Source organism: Choloepus didactylus, chromosome 4, assembly GCF_015220235.1.
Source record: "Choloepus didactylus isolate mChoDid1 chromosome 4, mChoDid1.pri, whole genome shotgun sequence".
NCBI lineage: Eukaryota > Metazoa > Chordata > Mammalia > Pilosa > Megalonychidae > Choloepus > Choloepus didactylus.
In genome coordinates this window covers 137,357,876-137,376,892 of record NC_051310.1, presented here as the reverse complement: position 1 = coordinate 137,376,892, position 19,017 = coordinate 137,357,876, and the positions used below count along the sequence as shown (strand labels likewise).

The 19,017-nt window shown below is 38.1% G+C and overlaps 1 protein-coding gene across 1 annotated transcript in view; it reads left to right on the top strand.

The window, feature by feature from the left end:
* WDR76 (WD repeat domain 76) overlaps positions 1–19,017 on the top strand; it is a 62,235-nt gene that overhangs the window by 3,071 nt on the left and 40,147 nt on the right. The window lies entirely within an intron of this gene.

The following is a 19,017-nucleotide window of genomic DNA, read 5'->3' as shown; positions in this document are numbered from 1 at the left end:
CTTCCTTGGATTAATATTGCTCTTGGTGTTGATATGTCAAGGAGAGATTGACTTAATCTTCACTCTGCTTCCCTTTGTCCCCTCTCAGGTTATTGCATATATTTTTGGGTTTACGCATTCTTTATGGCATCTTACCTTCACATTACATATATATTAGAAGTTGACTTGTGGGACACATGGCATTTGAGTGACTCTTCATGGGAGGGTAGGAAAATTTCCTTTAAAATATAAGGAGACAAACAATGGAGTACAGAAGATATATTAGAAACACTTATTAGTCCTGTATAAAATAATAGTTCCAAATCAGTTTAAGGAGCTAGGTATCTCATTCCTTTGGCTTCTGCTGCCTATCTGGAGTGTAGTGCTCTGTTTATTGTGACAAATTTTATATAGGACAAGATGAAATCACAGCACATGACAACAGGTTGATGGAACTAGGGGAATAGAAAATGATGGTAGAGAAAGGGAGGTATGATAATTGAAGCATTGTCATTGTGAAATAGGAATTAGATTTATGCTTTGTTGTCCCAGAGGTGAGAACCAGGACCTATGGTGGGGCTGCACAGGTCATAAACATGGACACTTCGGGTTGGGAGCACGGGATCTATGCATGCCACTTCTAAGGGACTGTTTCTTTACGCAAATCACCTCTACAGTGAGAAGATCAGATTAGATCAGTAGTTGTCAAACTTTAACCTTTATCAGAATTACCTAAAGGGCTTGTCAAAATATGATTGCTTGGCCCTGCCCCTAGAGTTTCGAATTTGAAGTTTTGAGGTGGGACATAGAATTTGCATGTCTAACAGGTTTCCTAGAGACATTGATGCTGCTAGTCTGGAACTGCACTTTGAGGATTGCTGGATTAGATGATCTCTTTGCCATATTTTAGTTTGATGTAAGGAATTAGAACCTGAGGTAGTGAGTACTACGGTACTGGAGATGGTCAAGTAGAGTCATAAGTGCCCAATATACATTTTCTTAGGACAAACTTCAAGATACATCTTTTTTTAAATAGAATATTTCATTCTTTTGTTCTCTTTCCTTGCATTAAATGACTTTTTGAAATAAAATGACTAAGGCTTTGTGATACCATGTTTTAGGAACAGTAGTTTTATAGACTCATTGTAAAGGAAGGCTTTTGTCATATCACAGGCAAGAGTGTTGTCCTGCAAGTCTAGGATTTTGTTCTATTTTATCGGAAATTTTCTATATTTTATCTCCCAGAGCTTCTATTAAATATTTTCATTTCATAAAGAATTTTTAACAGTTAATTTTTAGATCATTCTATACTTAGAGAAGAATTGCAGAAGTAGTACAGAGAGCTCCTAGAAGTATATCAAAATAAGAAATTAACCTTGGTTCAGTATTATTAACTGAAATACAGAACTTATTAGGATTTCACCATTTTTCCACTAATGTTCTTTTTCTGTTCCGGTATCCAATCCAGGATCCCACAGGACATTTAATTGTCATGCCTCTGTAGTATCCTCCAATCTCTGACAGTTCCTCAGTCTTTTGTGACCTCAACACTATTGGAGAGTACTGGAGTTATTTTGTAGACTATTCCTCAGTTTGGATTAGTCTGATGTTTTCTCATGATTGGATTGAGGTTTTACATTGTTGGGACAGATACCACAAAGGTGATCTGCCCTTCTAAGTGCAGCATATCAGGTTATGCATGATATTAAGATGTATTATTGGTGGTGATGTCCTTAATCACTTGGCTAAGGTGGTGTCTGCAGGGATTCTCCAATGTAAACTTACTGTCTTTCCCTTTGTAATTACTAAATATTTTGAGAAAGATTCTTTGAGACTATGAGAATATTGTTTCTATCATCAAACATGTATTTATTTTTAAAATTAAGATATAATTCACATAACATAAAATTCACCATTTAAAAAGGTTTCAATTTGTTGTTCGTATATTCACAAAATTGTGCAATCATCACTACTCTAACCCAATTCCACAACATTTCCATTACCCCCAAAAGAAACCCTGTTCCCATTAGCAGTCACTCCCAATTTCCCCCTCCTCCAGCCCCTGGCAACAACTAATCTATTTTCCATCTCTATAGATTTGCCTATTGTGGACATTTCATAAACAGAACCATACAATATGTGGCCTTTTGTATCTGTCTCTTTCACTTAACATAATGTTTTCAAGTTTCATCCATATTGTAGCATATATCAGAATTTCATTTTTTCTCACGGCTGCGTAGTATTCCAGTGTATGGATATACCACATTTTGTTTATCCATTTATCTGTTGACAGACCCTTGGGTTGTTTCTACCTTTTGGCTATTGTGAATAATGCTGCTATGAACATTGGCATATAAGTATGTTAGAGTCCCTGTTTTCGAATCTTTAAAGTATGTATACCTTGGAGTGCAATTGCTGGGTCTTATGGCAATTCTGTTTAGCGGATGCAACATTTTACATACCAGCCAGCAATGAATGAGGGTTCTAATTTCTCCTTCCTTTGCCAACACTTGTTATTATTAGCCATCCTAATGAGTGTGAAGTGATGTCCCATTGTGGTTTTGATTTGTTTTTCCCTAATGACTAACGTTTTGCATCTTTTCATGTGCTGGTTGGCCATTTGTACATCTTGTTTGGAGAAGTTTATATTCAAGCCTTGCCCATTTTTAGATTGGGTTGTTTGGATTTTTGTTGAGTTGTAAGAGTTCTTTATATATTCTGGATACTAGACCCTTATCAGATGTATGATTTGGAAAAATTTTCTCCTATTCTGTCAGTTGTCTTTTTCACTTTCTTGATACTGTCCTTTGACACATAAGAGTTTTAAATTTTGATATTTTTCTTTTGTTGCTTGTACTTTGGTGTCATATCTAAAAAACCATTGCCTAATACAAGGTTATAAAGACTTAAAACTATGTTTCCTTCTAAAAATTTTATTGTTTCAGCTCTTACATTTATGTATTTGATCTATTTTGAGTTAATTTTTTCATATAGCATAAGGTAGGGGTCCACTTTATTCTTTTGCATGTGGAATCCAGTTTTCCCAGCATGGTTTATTGAAGACATTATTCTTTCCCCATTGGATGGTTTTGGCACCCTTGTTGAAAATCAATTAGCCATAGATGTATGGGTTTATTTCTGGACTCTCAATTCAATTTCATTGGTCTTTATGTCTAGCCTTATGCCAGTGCCACACTGTTTTGATTACTGTAGCTTTGTAGTAAGTTTTTATTCTTTTATTTCAAAATTTTTTTAACTTTATCGAAAAATTGAAAGAAACAAACAACAAAAAAAAACACCACACAATGTTTCAAACAAAACAAAGGATTAAGAAAACAAATAACCTAAAATAACTAATTTGCTTCCAATATGTTTCTACCATACCCCAAGAAAATTAATAAACCATATCCAAACAAAGGAATAAGAAAAACAAATGATCTAAAATAACTACATTGCTTCCAACATGTTCCTACTGTACCCCAAGAAAATTAACAAACCATAATCAAAGGTATAAGAAACCCAAATAACCTAAAATAGCTACATTGAAGCTAATTTTTTAATGCAATAGCTTTTTTTACTTTATCAAAAATTAAAAAAAAACAAAACAATTCAAACAAAGCAAAACAAAGGAATAAGAAAAACAAATAACCTAAAATAATTGTATTGCTTCCAACATGTCCGTACCATACCCCAAGAAAATTAATAAACCCTAACAAAACAAAAGAATAAAAACACCAAATAACCTAAAATAGTGTGGTAAGTTTTCTTTTGTTTTTTTTTTTTTTTTTTTTTTTTTAATCTTCATTTTATTGAGATATATTCACATACCATGCAGTCATACAAAACAAATCGTACTTTCGATTGTTTACAGTACCATTACATAGTGGTACATTCATCACCCAGATCAATCCCTGACACCTTCATTAGCACACACACAAAAATAACAAGAATAATAATTAGAGTGAAAAAGAGCAATTGAAGTAAAAAAGAACACTGGGTACCTTTGTCTGTTTGTTTCCTTCCCCTGTTTTTCTACTCATCCATCCATAAACTAGACAAAGTGGAGTGTGGTCCTTATGGCTTTCCCAATCCCCTTGTCACCCCTCATAAGCTACATTTTTATACAACTGTCTTTGAGATTCATGGGTTCTGGGTTGTAGTTTGATAGTTTCAGGTATCCACCACCAGCTACCCCAATTCTTTAGAACCTAAAAAGGGTTGTCTAAAGTGTGCGTAAGAGTGCCCACCAGAGTGACGTCTCGGCTCATTTTGAAATCTCTGTGACACTGAAGCTTATTTCATTTCCTTTCACATCTCCCTTTTGGTCAAGAAGATGTTCTCCGTCCCACGATGCCAGGTCTACATTCCTCCCCGGGAGTCATATTCCACGTTGCCAGGGAGATTCACTCCCCTGGGTGTCTGATCCCATGTACGGGGGAGGGCAGTGATTTCACCTTTCAAGTTGGCTTAGCTAGAGAGACAGGGCCACATCTGAGCAACAAAGAGGCATTCGGGAGGAGGCTCTTAGGCACAACCATAGGGAGGCCTAGCCTCTCCTTTGCAGCAACCGTCTTCCCAAGGGTAAAACCTGTGGTAGAGGGCTCAACCCATCAAACCACCAGTCCCCTATGTCTGTGGTCATGTTAGCAACCATGGAGGTGGGGTAGTCGAATACCCCTGCATTCTCCACAGGCTCCTCAAGGGGCACTACATCTTTTTTTTTTTCCTTGTTTCTCTTTTTTTTTTTTTTAACTTTCCCTTCTTTTTTAAATCAACTGTATGAAAAAAAAGTTAAAAAGAAAACAAACATACAATAAAAGAACATTTCAAAGAGACCATAACAAGGGAGTAAGAAAAAGACAACTAACCTAAGATAACTGCTTAACTTCCAACATGTTCCTACTTTACCCCAAGAAAGTTACCTAATATAGCAACATTTCTGTGAACTTGCTCCTACTATATCCATCATAAATTAACAGACCATAGTCATTCCTGGGCATCCCCAGAACGTTAAATAGCTTATCTGTTCTTCTTGGATTATTGTTCCCCCTTCCTTAATTGCTCTCTATTGCTAGTTCCCCTACATTCTACATTATAAACCATTTGTTTTACATTTTTCAAAGTTCACATTAGTGGTAGCATATAATATTTCTCTTTTTGTGCCTGGCTTATTTCGCTTAGCATTATGTCTTCAAGGTTCATCCATGTTGTCATATGTTTCACGAGATCGTTCCTTCTTACTGCCGCGTAGTATTCCATCGTGTGTATATACCACATTTTATTTATCCACTCATCTGTTGAAGGACATTTGGGTTGTTTCCATCTCTTGGCAATTGTGAATAATGCTGCTATGAACATTGGCGTGCAGATATCTGTTCGTGTCACTGCTTTCCGATCTTCGGGGTATATACCGAGAAGTGCAATCGCTGGATCGAATGGTAACTCTATATCTAGTTTTCTAAGGAGCTGCCAGACTGACTTCCAGAGTGGCTGAACCATTATACAGTCCCACCAACAGTGAATAAGAGTTCCAATTTCTCCACATCCCCTCCAGCATTTGTAGTTTCCTGTTTGTTTAATGGCAGCCATTCTAACCGGTGTTAGATGGTATCTCATTGTGGTCTTAATTTGCATCTCTCTAATAGCTAGTGAAGCTGAACATTTTTTCATGTGTTTCTTGGCCATTTGTATTTCCTCTTCAGAGAACTGTCTTTTCATATCTTTTGCCCATTTTATAATTGGGCCGACTGTACTATTGTCATTGAGTTGTAGGATTTCTTTATATATGCAAGATATCAGTCTTTTGTCAGATACATGGTTTCCAAAAATTTTTTCCCATTGAGTTGGCTGCCTCTTTACCTTTTTGAGAAATTCCTTTGAGGTGCAGAAACTTCTAAGCTTGAGGAGTTCCCATTTATCTATTTTCTCTTTTGTTGCTTGTGCTTTGGGTGTAAAATCTAGGAAGTGGCCGCCTAATACAAGGTCTTGAAGATGTTTTCCTACATTATCTTCTAGGAGTTTTATGGTACTTTCTTTTTTTTTTTTTTAAATCTTCATTTTATTGAGATATATTCATATACCACGCAGTCATACAAAACAAATCGTACTTTTGATTGTTCACAGTACCATTACATAGTTGTACATTCATCACCCAAATCAATCCCTGACACCTTCATTAGCACACACACAAGAATAGCAAGAATAATAATTACAGTGAAAAAGAGCAATTGAAGTAAAAAAGAACACTGGGTACCTTTGTCTGTTTGTTTCCTTCCCCTATTTTTCTACTCATCCATCCATAAACTAGACTAAGTGGAGTGTGGTCCTTATGGCTTTCCCAATCCCCTTGTCACCCCTCATAAGCTACATTTTTATACAACTGTCTTCAAGATTCATGGGTTCTGGGTTGTAGTTTGATAGTTTCAGGTATCCACCACCAGCTACCCCAATTCTTTAGAACCTAAAAAGGGTTGTCTAAAGTGTGCGTAAGAGTGCCCACCAGAGTGACCTCTCGGCTCCTTTTGGATTCTCTCTGCCACTGAAGCTTATTTCATTTCCTTTCACATCTCCCTTTTGGTCAAGAAGATGTTCTCCGTCCCACGATGCCAGGTCTACATTCCTCCCCGGGAGTCATATTCCACGTTGCCAGGGAGATTCACTCCCCTGGGTGTCTGATCCCACGTAGGGGGGAGGGCAGTGATTTCACCTTTCAAGTTGGCTTAGCTAGAGAGACAGGGCCACATCTGAGCAACAAAGAGGCATTCGGGAGGAGGCTCTTAGGCACAACCATAGGGAGGCCTAGCCTCTCCTTTGCAGCAACCGTCTTCCCAAGGGTAAAATCTGTGGTAGAGGGCCCAACCCATCAAACCACCAGTCCCCTATGTCTGTGGTCATGTTAGCAACCATGGAGGTGGGGTAGGCGAATACCCCTGCATTCTCCACAGGCTCCTCAAGGGGGCACTACATCGTTTTTTTTTTCCTTGTTTTTCTTTTTTTTTTCTTTTTTTTTTTTTTAACTTTCCCTTCTTTTTTAAATCAACTGTATGAAAAAAAGTTAAAAAGAAAACAAACATACAATAAAAGAACATTTCAAAGAGACCATAACAAGGGAGTAAGAAAAAGACAACTAACCTAAGGTAACTGCTTAACTTCCAACATGTTCCTACTTTACCCCAAGAAAGTTACCTAATATAGCAACATTTCTGTGAACTTGCTCCTACTATATCCATCATAAATTAACAGACCATAGTCATTCCTGGGCATCCCCAGAACGTTAAATAGCTTATCTGTTCTTCTTGGATTATTGTTCCCCCTTCCTTAATTGCTCTCTATTGCTAGTCCCCCTACATTCTACATTATAAACCATTTGTTTTACATTTTTCAAAGTTCACATTAGTGGTAGCATATAATATTTCTCTTTTTGTGCCTGGCTTATTTCGCTTAGCATTATGTCCGCAAGGTTCATCCATGTTGTCATATGTTTCACGAGATCGTTCCTTCTTACTGCCGCGTAGTATTCCATCGTGTGTATATACCACATTTTATTTATCCACTCGTCTGTTGAAGGACATTTGGGTTGTTTCCATCTCTTGGCAATTGTGAATAATGCTGCTATGAACATTGGCGTGCAGATATCTGTTCGTGTCACTGCTTTCCGATCTTCGGGGTATATACCGAGAAGTGCAATCGCTGGATCGAATGGTAACTCTATATCTAGTTTTCTAAGGAGCTGCCAGACTGACTTCCAGAGTGGCTGAACCATTATACAGTCCCACCAACAGTGAATAAGAGTTCCAATTTCTCCACATCCCCTCCAGCATTTGTAGTTTCCTGTTTGTTTAATGGCAGCCATTCTAACCGGTGTTAGATGGTATCTCATTGTGGTCTTAATTTGCATCTCTCTAATAGCTAGTGAAGCTGAACATTTTTTCATGTGTTTCTTGGCCATTTGTATTTCCTCTTCAGAGAACTGTCTTTTCATATCTTTTGCCCATTTTATAACTGGGCCGACTGTACTGTTGTCATTGAGTTGTAGGATTTCTTTATATATGCAAGATATCAGTCTTTTGTCAGATACATGGTTTCCAAAAATTTTTTCCCATTGAGTTGGCTGCCTCTTTACCTTTTTGAGAAATTCCTTTGAGGTGCAGAAACTTCTAAGCTTGAGGAGTTCCCATTTATCTATTTTCTCTTTTGTTGCTTGTGCTTTGGGTGTAAAATCTAGGAAGTGGCCGCCTAATACAAGGTCTTGAAGATGTTTTCCTACATTATCTTCTAGGAGTTTTATGGTACTTTCTTTTATATTGAGATCTTTGGTCCATTTTGAGTTAATTTTTGTGTAGGGGGTGAGGTAGGGGTCCTCTTTCATTCTTTTGGATATGGATATCCAACTCTCCCAGCCCCATTTGTTGAAAAGACCATTATGGCTCAGTTCAGTGACTTTGGGGGCCTTATCAAAGATCAGTCAGCGATAGATCTGAGGGTCTGTCTCCGAATTCTCAATTCGATTCCATTGATCTATATGTCTATCTTTGTGCCAGTACCATGCTGTTTTGGCAACTGTGGCTTTATAATAAGCTTCAAAGTCAGGGAGTGTAAGTCCTCCCACTTCGTTTTTCTTTTTTAGAGTGTCTTTAGCAATTCGAGGCATCTTCCCTTTCCAAATAAATTTGATAACTAGCTTTTCCAAGTCTGCAAAGTAGGTTGTTGGAATTTTGATTGGGATTGCATTGAATGTGTAGATGAGTTTGGGTAGAATTGACATCTTAATGACATTTAGTCTTCCTATCCATGAACATGGAATATTTTTCCATCTTTTAAGGTCCCCTTCTATTTCTTTTAGTAGAGTTATGTAGTTTTCTTTGTATAGGTCTTTTACATCTTTGGTTAAGTTTATTCCTAGGTACTTGATTTTTTTAGTTGCTATTGAAAATGGTATCTTTTTCTTGAGTGTCTCTTCAGTTTGTTCATTTCTAGCATATAGAAACATTACTGACTTATGTACATTAACCTTGTATCCCGCTACTTTGCTAAATTTGTTTATTAGCTCTAGTAGCTGTATCGTCGATTTCTCAGGGTTTTCTAGATATAAGATCATATCATCTGCAAACAATGACAGTTTTACTTCTTCTTTTCCAATTTGGATGCCTTTTATTTCTTTGTCTTGCCGGATTGCCCTGGCTAGCACTTCCAGCACAATGTTTTTTTTTTTTTTTTTTTTTTTTCATACAAAACAAATTGTACTTTCGATTGTTTACAGTACCATTACATAGTTGTACATTCATCACCTAAATCAATCCCTGACACCTTCATTAGCACACACACAAAAATAACAAGAATAATAATTAGAGTGAAAAAGAGCAATTGAAGTAAAAAAGAACACTAGGTACCTTTGTCTGTTTGTTTGCTTCCCCTACTTTTCTACACATCGATCCATAAACTAGACAAAGTGGAGTTTGGTCCTTATGGCATTCCCAATCCCACTGTCACCCCTCATAAGCTACATTTTTATACAACTGTCTTCGAGATTCATGGGTTCTGGGTTGTACTTTAATAGTTTCAGGTATCCACCACCAGCTACCCCAATTCTTTAGAACCTAAAAAAGGTTGTCTAAAGTGTGCGTAAGAGTGCCCACCAGAGTGATCTCTCGGCTCGTTTTGGAATCTCTCTGCCACTGAAGCTTATTTCATTTCCTTTCACATCCCCCTTTTGGTCAAGAAGATGTTCTCCATCCCACGATGCCGGGTCTACATTCCTCCCCGGGAGTCATATTCCACGTTGCCAGGGAGATTCACTTCCCTGGGTGTCTGATCCCACGTAGGGGGGAGGGCAGTGATTTCACCTTTCAAGTTGGCTTAGCCAGAGAGAGAGGGCCACATCTGAGCAACAAAGAGGCATTCAGGAGGAGACTCTTAGGCACAAATACAGGGAGGCCTAGCCTCTCCTTTGCAGCAACCGTCTTCCCAAGGGTAAAACTTATGGTAGAGGGCTCAACCCATCAAACCACCAGTCCCCTATGTCTGTGGTCATGTTAGCAACCATGGAGGTGGGGTAGGTGAATACCCCTGCATTCTCCACAGGCTCCTCAAGGGGGCACTACATCGTTTTTTTTTTTTTTTTTTTTTTTTCCTTGTTTGTCTTTTTTCTTTTTTTCTTTTTTTTAACTTTCCCTTCTTTTTTCAAATCAACTGTATGAAAAAAAAAGTTAAAAAGAAAACAAACATACAATAAAAGAACATTTCAAAGAGACCATAGCAAGGGAGTAAGAAAAAGACAACTAACCTAAGATAACTGCTTAACTTCCAACATGTTCCTACTTTACCCCAAGAAAGTTACATACTATAGCAACATTTCAGTGAACTTGTTCCTACTACATCCATCAGAAATTAACAGACCATAGTCATTTCTGGGCATCCCCAGAACGTTAAATAGCTTATCTGTTCTTCTTGGATTATTGTTCCCCCTTCCTTAATTGCTCTCTACTGCTAGTTCCCCTACATTCTACATTATAAACCATTTGTTTTACATTTTTCAAAGTTCACATTAGTGGTAGCATATAATATTTCTCTTTTTGTGCCTGGCTTATTTCGCTCAGCATTATGTCTTCAAGGTTCATCCATGTTGTCATATGTTTCACGAGATCGTTCCTTCTTACTGCCGCGTAGTATTCCATCGTGTGTATATACCACATTTTATTTATCCACTCATCTGTTGATGGACATTTGGGTTGTTTCCATCTCTTGGCAATTGTGAATAATGCTGCTATGAACATTGGCGTGCAGATATCTGTTCGTGTCACTGCTTTCCGATCTTCCGGGTATATCCCGAGAAGTGCAATCGCTGGATCGAATGGTAGCTCTATCTCTAGTTTTCTAAGGAACTGCCAGACTGACTTCCAGAGTGGCTGAACCATTATACAGTCCCACCAACAATGAATAAGAGTTCCAATTTCTCCACATCCCCTCCAGCATTTGTAGTTTCCTGTTTGTTTAATGGCAGCCATTCTAACCGGTGTTAGATGGTATCTCATTGTGGTCTTAATTTGCATCTCTCTAATAGCTAGTGAAGCTGAACATTTTTTCATGTGTTTCTTGGCCATTTGTATTTCCTCTTCAGAGAACTGTCTTTTCATATCTTTTGCCCATTTTATAATTGGGCTGTCTGTACTATTGTCATTGAGTTGTAGGATTTCTTTGTATATGCAAGATATCAGTCCTTTGTCAGATACATGGTTTCCAAAAATTTTTTCCCATTGAGTTGGCTGCCTCTTTACCTTTTTGAGAAATTCCTTTGAGGTGCAGAAACTTCTAAGCTTGAGGAGTTCCCATTTATCTATTTTCTCTTTTGTTGCTTGTGCTTTGGGTGTAAAGTCTAGGAAGTGGCCTCCTAATACAAGGTCTTGAAGATGTTTTCCTACATTATCTTCTAGGAGTTTAATGGTACTTTCTTTTATATTGAGATCTTTGGTCCATTTTGAGTTAATTTTTGTGTAGGGGGTGAGGTAGGGGTCCTCTTTCATTCTTTTGGATATGGATATCCAACTCTCCCAGCCCCATTTGTTGAAAAGACCATTATGGCTCAGTTCGGTGACTTTGGGGGCCTTATCAAAGATCAGTCGGCCATAGATCTGAGGGTCTATCTCTGAATTCTCAATTCGATTCCATTGATCTATATGTCTATCTTTGTGCCAGTACCATGCTGTTTTGGCAACTGTGGCTTTATAATAAGCTTCAAAGTCAGGGAGTGTAAGTCCTCCCACTTCGTTTTTCTTTTTTAAAGTGTCTTTAGCAATTCGAGGCATCTTCCCTTTCCAAATAAATTTGATAACTAGCTTTTCCAAGTCTGCAAAGTAGGTTGTTGGAATTTTGATTGGGATTGCATTGAATCTGTAGATGAGTTTGGGTAGAATTGACATCTTAATGACATTTAGCCTTCCTATCCATGAACATGGAATATTTTTCCATCTTTTAAGGTCCCCTTCTATTTCTTTTAGTAGAGTTATGTAGTTTTCTTTGTATAGGTCTTTTACATCTTTGGTTAAGTTTATTCCTAGGTACTTGATTTTTTTAGTTGCTATTGAAAATGGTATCTTTTTCTTGAGTGTCTCTTCAGTTTGTTCATTTCTAGCATATAGAAACATTACTGACTTATGTGCATTAATCTTGTATCCCGCTACTTTGCTAAATTTGTTTATTAGCTCTAGTAGGTGTATCGTTGATTTCTCAGGGTTTTCTAGATATAAGATCATATCATCTGCAAACAATGACAGTTTTACTTCTTCTTTTCCAATTTGGATGCCTTTTATTTCTTTGTCTTGCCGGATTGCCCTGGCTAGCACTTCCAGCACAATGTTGAATAACAGTGGTGACAGTGGGCATCCTTGTCTTGTTCCTGATCTTAGAGGGAAGGCTTTCAGTCTCTCACCATTGAGTACTATGCTGGCTGTGGGTTTTTCATATATGCTCTTTATCATGTTGAGGGAGTTTCCTTCAATTCCTACCTTTTGAAGTGTTTTTATCAAAAACGGATGTTGGATTTTGTCAAATGCTTTTTCAGCATCTATTGAGATGATCAATTGGTTTTTCCCTTTTGACTTGTTAATGTGTTGTAATACATTGATTGATTTTCTTATGTTGAACCATCCTTGCATGCCTGGAATAAACCCCACTTGGTCATGGTGTATGATTTTTTTAATGTGTCTTTGGATTCGATTTGCAAGTATTTTGTTGAGGATTTTTGCATCTATATTCATTAGGGAGATTGGGCGGTAGTTTTCCTTTTTTGTAGCATCTTTGCCTGGTTTTGGTATTAGATTGATGTTAGCTTCATAAAATGAGTTAGGTAGTGTTCCATTTTTTTCAATGTTTTGAAAGAGTTTGAGTAAGATTGGTGTCAGTTCTTTCTGGAAAGTTTGGTAGAATTCCCCTGTGAAGCCATCTGGCCCTGGGCATTTATTTGTGGGAAGATTTTTGATGACTGATTGGATCTCTTTGCTTGTGATGGGTTGGTTGAGGTCTTCTATTTCTTCTCTGGTCAGTCTAGGTTGTTCATATGTTTCCAGGAAATTGTCCATTTCCTCTACATTATCCAGTTTGTTGCCATACAGTTGTTCATAGTATCCTCTTATAATTTTTTTAATTTCTTCAGGATCTGCAGTTATGTCACCTTTTTCATTCATTATTTTGTTTATATGGGTCTTCTCTCTTTTTGATTTTGTCAGTCTAGCTAGGGGCTTGTCAATCTTGTTGATCTTCTCAAAGAACCAACTTTTGGTGATATTTATCCTCTCTATTGTTTTTTTGTTCTCTGTGTCATTTATTTCTGCTTTAATCCTTGTTAATTCTTTTCTTCTACTTGGTTTAGGATTGGTTTGCTGTTCATTTTCTAGCTTCTTCAGTTGATCCATTAGTTCTTTGATTTTGGCTCTTTCTTCCTTTTTAATATATGTGTTTAGTGCTATAAATTTCCCCCTTAGCACTGCTTTTGCTGCATCCCATAGGTTTTGGTATGTTGTGTTCTCATTTTCATTCGTCTCTATATATTTAGCAATTTCTCTTGCTATTTCTTCTTTAACCCACTGATTGTTTAGGAGTGTGTTGTTTAACCTCCAGGTATTTGTGAATTTTCTAAGTCTCTGATGGTTATTGACTTCTAATTGTATTCCATTGTGGTCAGAGAATGTGCTTTGAATAATTTCAATCTTTTTAAATTTATTGAGGCTTGTTTTATGTCCCAGCATATGATCTATTCTGGAGCAAGTTCCATGAGCACTAGAAAAGTATGTGTATCCTGGTGATTTGGGATGTAATATCCTGTATATGTCTGTTAAATCTAATTCATTTATCAGATTGTTTAGGTTTTCAGTTTCCTTATTGGTCTTCTGTCTGGTTGATCTATCTATAGGAGAGAGTGATGTGTTGAAGTCTCCCACAATTATTGTGGAAACATCAATTGCTTCCTTTAGTTTTGCCAGTGTTTCTCTCATGTATTTTGTGGCACCTTGATTGGGTGCATAGACATTTACGATTGTTATTTCTTCTTGCTGAATTGCCCCTTTTATTAGTATGTAGTGGCCTTCTTTGTCTCTCAAAACATCCCTGCATTTGAAGTCTATTTTATCTGAGATTAATATTGCTACACCTGCTTTCTTTTGGCTGTAGCTTGCATGAAATATTTTTTTCCATCCTTTCACTTTCAGTTTCTTTGTGTCCCTGTGTCTAAGATGAGTCTCTTGTATGCAACATATTGATGGTTCATTTTTTTTGATCCATTCTGCGAATCTATATCTTTTAATTGGGGAGTTTAATCCATTTACATTCAACGTTATAACCGTGAAGGCATTTCTTGAATCAGCCATCTTATCCTTTGGTTTATGTTTGTCATATTTTTCCCCTCTGTCTATTAATATCCTTTATTGTACCCATACTGAATCTCTTTAGTACTGAACCTTTCTCCAAGTCTCTCTGTCCTTTCTTTGTTTCTCTGTCTGTAGGGCTCCCTTTAGTATCTCCAGTAGGGCAGGTGTCTTGTTAGCAAATTCTCTCAGCATTTGTTTGTCTGTGAAAAATTTAACCTCTCCCTCAAATTTGAAGGAGAGCTTTGCTGGATAAAGTATTCTTGGCTGGAAATTTTTCTCACTCAGAATTTTAAATATATCGTGCCACTTCCTTCTGGCCTCCATGGTGGCTGCTGAGTAGTCACTACTTAGTCTTATGCTGTTTCCTTTGTATGTGGTGAATTGCTTTTCTCTTGCTGCTTTCAGAACTTGCTCCTTCTCTTCTGTGTTTGACAGTGTGATCAGTATATGTCTCGGATTGGGTTTATTTGGATTTATTCTATTTGGAGTTCGCTGAGCATTTATGATTTGTGTATTTATGTTGTTTAGAAGATTTGGGAAGTTTTCCCCAACAATTTCTTTGAATACTCTTCCTAGACCTTTACCCTTTTCTTCCCCTTCTGGGACACCAATGAGTCTTATATTTGGACGTTTCATATTATCTATCATATCCCTGAGGTCCATTTCGATTTTTTCAATTTTTTTTCCCCATTCTTTCTTTTATGCTTTCATTTTCCATTCTGTCATCTTCGAGGTCACTGATTCGTTGTTCAACTTCCTCTAGTCTTGTACTATGAGTGTCCAGAATCTTTTTAATTTGGTCAACAGTTTCTTTAATTTCCATAAGATCATCCATTTTTTTATTTAGTCTTGCAATGTCTTCTTTATGCTCTTCTAGGGTCTTCTTGATTTCCTTTGTCTCCCGTACTATGGTCTCATTGTTCATCTTTAGTTCTTTGAGTAGCTGCTCTAGGTGCTGTGTGTCTTCTGGTCTTTTGATTTGGGTGCTTGGGCTTGGGTTATCCATATCGTCTGGTTTTTTCATATGCTTTATAATTTTCTGTTGTTTTTGGCCTCGTGGCATTTGCTGAACTTTATAGGGTTCTTTTAGGATTTGTAGACCAATTGAAGTCCTTATCTCTAATTTATCAGATCTACAGCTTCGTGGAGTACACTTTCTCTAACTAACCAGCAGGTGGCATCCACGAGCCACCTGTTCTCCACAAGCCAGTTCTCCCCTGCTTAGCCTTTTTGGTGAGTGGGGGAGTGAGTCTTGTGGGGTCCAATTGGTGTACCTAGCTTGCGTGTGTAGTTGGTGTTGCCTGCCCTGTATATGGGGCGTGTTTCTGGGCAGTCAGGGAGGGGGGGTGGCTCTAACAATCAAATCTCCCTGGTGATCCTAGAGTTTTAAAGCTGCTGCAATAGTCTAATCCTTCAGTTCAGTCCTGCCACAGTTTGTCTCTGCCACTGACCCACAAGTCCTTGGTATTGGTATATGGCTCCTGAGACTTGCAAGTGGGCCCCTCTTCCAGGCCGTGCACCCCGGGTCCTCTGTTGAGGGATGACTGTGCTATGTCACAGGTGAGTGCCGTCCTCCCAGGGCAGTTCTGGGCTGCTGGGCTGTGTAGGGAGGCTCCCAGTCTGCTGAAATGATGGCCGAATGGGGCTTTGTTAATTCACACTGCTCTACCTTCCCAACTCTGGGACAATCAGCTGAGGTTGCAGGGAAGGCTAATGTCCACGCTCAGTTTTGTGGTGTGTGCCTGTTATTTGAAGCACTTCCGTCACACTGGGTTGTCTGGGGCAGTTCTGGGCTATGGGGCTGGCGATGGGCAGGAGTGTTTCCTGTACACCAGGATGATGGCTGTGAGCGGACACCCCCCTTTTCTTGGGAAGTTGTGGTGTTTAGTGAATTTTCTCAGCCACTGGATTATTGCGTTTTGTCTCAGAGCTCTCCTAGTTCTGCTCTTGACTTAACCTGCCCAAATTGCAAGTCTTTGAAGCTTTCTGTATTGGGCTTCTTAGAGTAATTGTTTTAGAAAAAGAAAAAAGGATTAAAAAAAAAAAAAAAAGAAAGGGCCCTCCTCAGAGATCTAATGGGTTATTGAAATGTAAGAGACAAAGCAACCAGGGCCATTAAGGAAAGGTCCACAGGGCAGAGAGATCACCTTTTCTTCGGGATTTGCATATGCGCCTCAGGGCCTGAGCTTGGGCCTCGGCTCTGCCCTTCCCCTTTCTATGTTCACGAGAACTCTAAAAATCCTCCGCTTTTATTTTGGAGTTTTTCGTGTTGTTTTTTTTCTATGCCTGTCTCCTCTCTGCTGGGCTGGCTGCTCTCAGATTCTCTGGTGTCTGGTCTCAGTGTATCTATGGTTGGAGTTTGGATCAGTAGAATGAGTTTCTGATAAGGGCTGCCACTGCAGTTCTCCCTTCTTCCTGGAGCTGACAGCCCCTCCTCCCACGGGACTGAGCCTGGCAGGGAGGGGCGTGGGTCCCCTGGCCACAAAAACTTACAGATTTCGCTGATCTCAGCAGTTCCACGTTTTCATGAGTGTTGTATGAAGTATGCCCAAAGTCAGATTGCTCTGTGGTGTCCAGTCCATGCAGTTCCTGGCTTTCTACCTACTTTCCTGGAGGAGTAACTAAAACATACAGCTCACCAGTCTGCCATCTTGCCCCGCCTCCTCTGTGGTAAGTTTTTAAATCAGGGTGTGTGAGTCTTTCAACTTTGTTGTCTTTCAAGATTGGTTTGGCTATCTGGAACCCTTTGCAGTTCCATATGAATTTTAGGATCACCTTGTCCATTTCTGCAAAGAAGCCAGCTGGGAACTTGATAACGATTGCATTCAACCTGTAGATAGATCAATTTGGGGAGTGTTGTCATCTTAACAATATTAAGTCTTCCAATTCATGAACATGAGAAGTCTTATCATTTATTTAGGTCTTCTCTAATTTCTTTCAACAATGTTTTAGGGTTTTCAGATTATAAATTTTTCATTTCTTTTGTTAAATTTATTCCTATGTATTTTATTCTTTTTGATGTTTTCATAAATGGAAGTGTTTCCTTAATTTCATTTTTGGATTGTTCATTAATAGTGTGTAGAAATACAACTCAATTTTGTATATTGGTCTTGCAGCCTATAACTTTACTGAGGTTATTTGTTAATTCTAATGTTTTTTTGTGGGTTTTTTTGAGATTTTCTATATACAAGATTATGTCACCTGCAAATAGAGATGGTTTTTTTTTTCTTCCATTCTAATCTGGATCCCTTTTATTTCCTTTTTTTTTTTCCTAATTTCCACAGCTAGACTTTTCAGTACAATGTCGAATAGATGTGGTGAGAGTGGACATCCTTGTCTTACATTTTTTAAAATGTAATTTTATTGAAATATATTCACTTGCCATACAATCATCCAAAGTGTACAACAGTTGTTCACAGTTTCATCGTATAATTGTGCATTCAACACCACGATCAATTTTTGAACATTTTTATTACTCCAAAAAGTAAAAATGAAAAGAATAAAAAGAAAAGTAAAAGAGAACACTCAAAGCATCCTATACCTCTCCTTCCCCCATCATTTACTTTAAAAAAATTTTTTAATTGAAATTTATTCACATACCATAAAATCATCCAAAGCGTAAAAAAGTTTTTCACAGTATCATCATATAGTTGTGCATTCATCACCACAATCAATTTTTGAACATTTTCATTACTCCAAAAAATAAAAATAAGAATAAAAATAAAAGTAAAAAGAATACCGAAAACATCCCATACCCCCCTCCTCCATATTATTCATTTACTTTTTTGTCCCCATTTTTCTACTCATTTGTCCATACACTGGGTACAGGGAGTGTGAGCCATAAGATTCTCACAATCACACGATCACATCACATAAGCTATATAGTTGTACGATTGCCTTCAGGAATCAAGGATACTGGATTATAGTTCAACAGTTTCAGATATTTCCTTCTAACTATTCTAATAAACTAAAAACTAAAAAGGGATATCTATGTAACGCATAAGAGTTATCTCCAGAATGACCTCTCCACTCCATTTGAAATCTCTCAGTCACTGAAACTTTATTTTGTTTCAATTCGTTTCGCCTTTTTTGTCCATAAGGCCCTCTCAGGCACACGATGCGGAGTCCAGGCTCATCCCCAGGAGTCACATTCCACATTGCCAGGTAGATTTATACCCCTGGAAGTCATGTCCAACGTAGGGGGTGAGGACAGTAAGTTTACCTGCCGAGTTGGCTTAGAGAGAGAGGCCACATCTGAGTAACAAAAGAGGCCCTCTGGGGCTGACTCTTAGGCACAATTATGAGTAGGCTTAGCCTCTCCTTTGCAGTAACAAGCTTCCTAAAGGCAAGCCCCAAGATCAAGGACTTGGCCTACTAAGTTGGTGGTCCCCAATACTTGTGGGGATGTCAGGAATTCCTCAGCTTGGGAAGTTAATATTTTTACATTTTTCCCTAGTCCCTCAAGGCGGCTTGGAAAATACTTTTTATTCTCTGCCCAAATTACTCTGGGTTCTGTCAGGGTTTCATGCTAACCTGTACAAACCAACAAGGTCTCACTCCCTAGTGAAGTTTCCATGTAATTATGGCATTTGAGTAAACTGACCCTGCAAGTTAAACTATATAGTGTGCTACAGAAAATATAGATTTTGCACTAATAACCATCTCTTCCTTTGGTCCCACA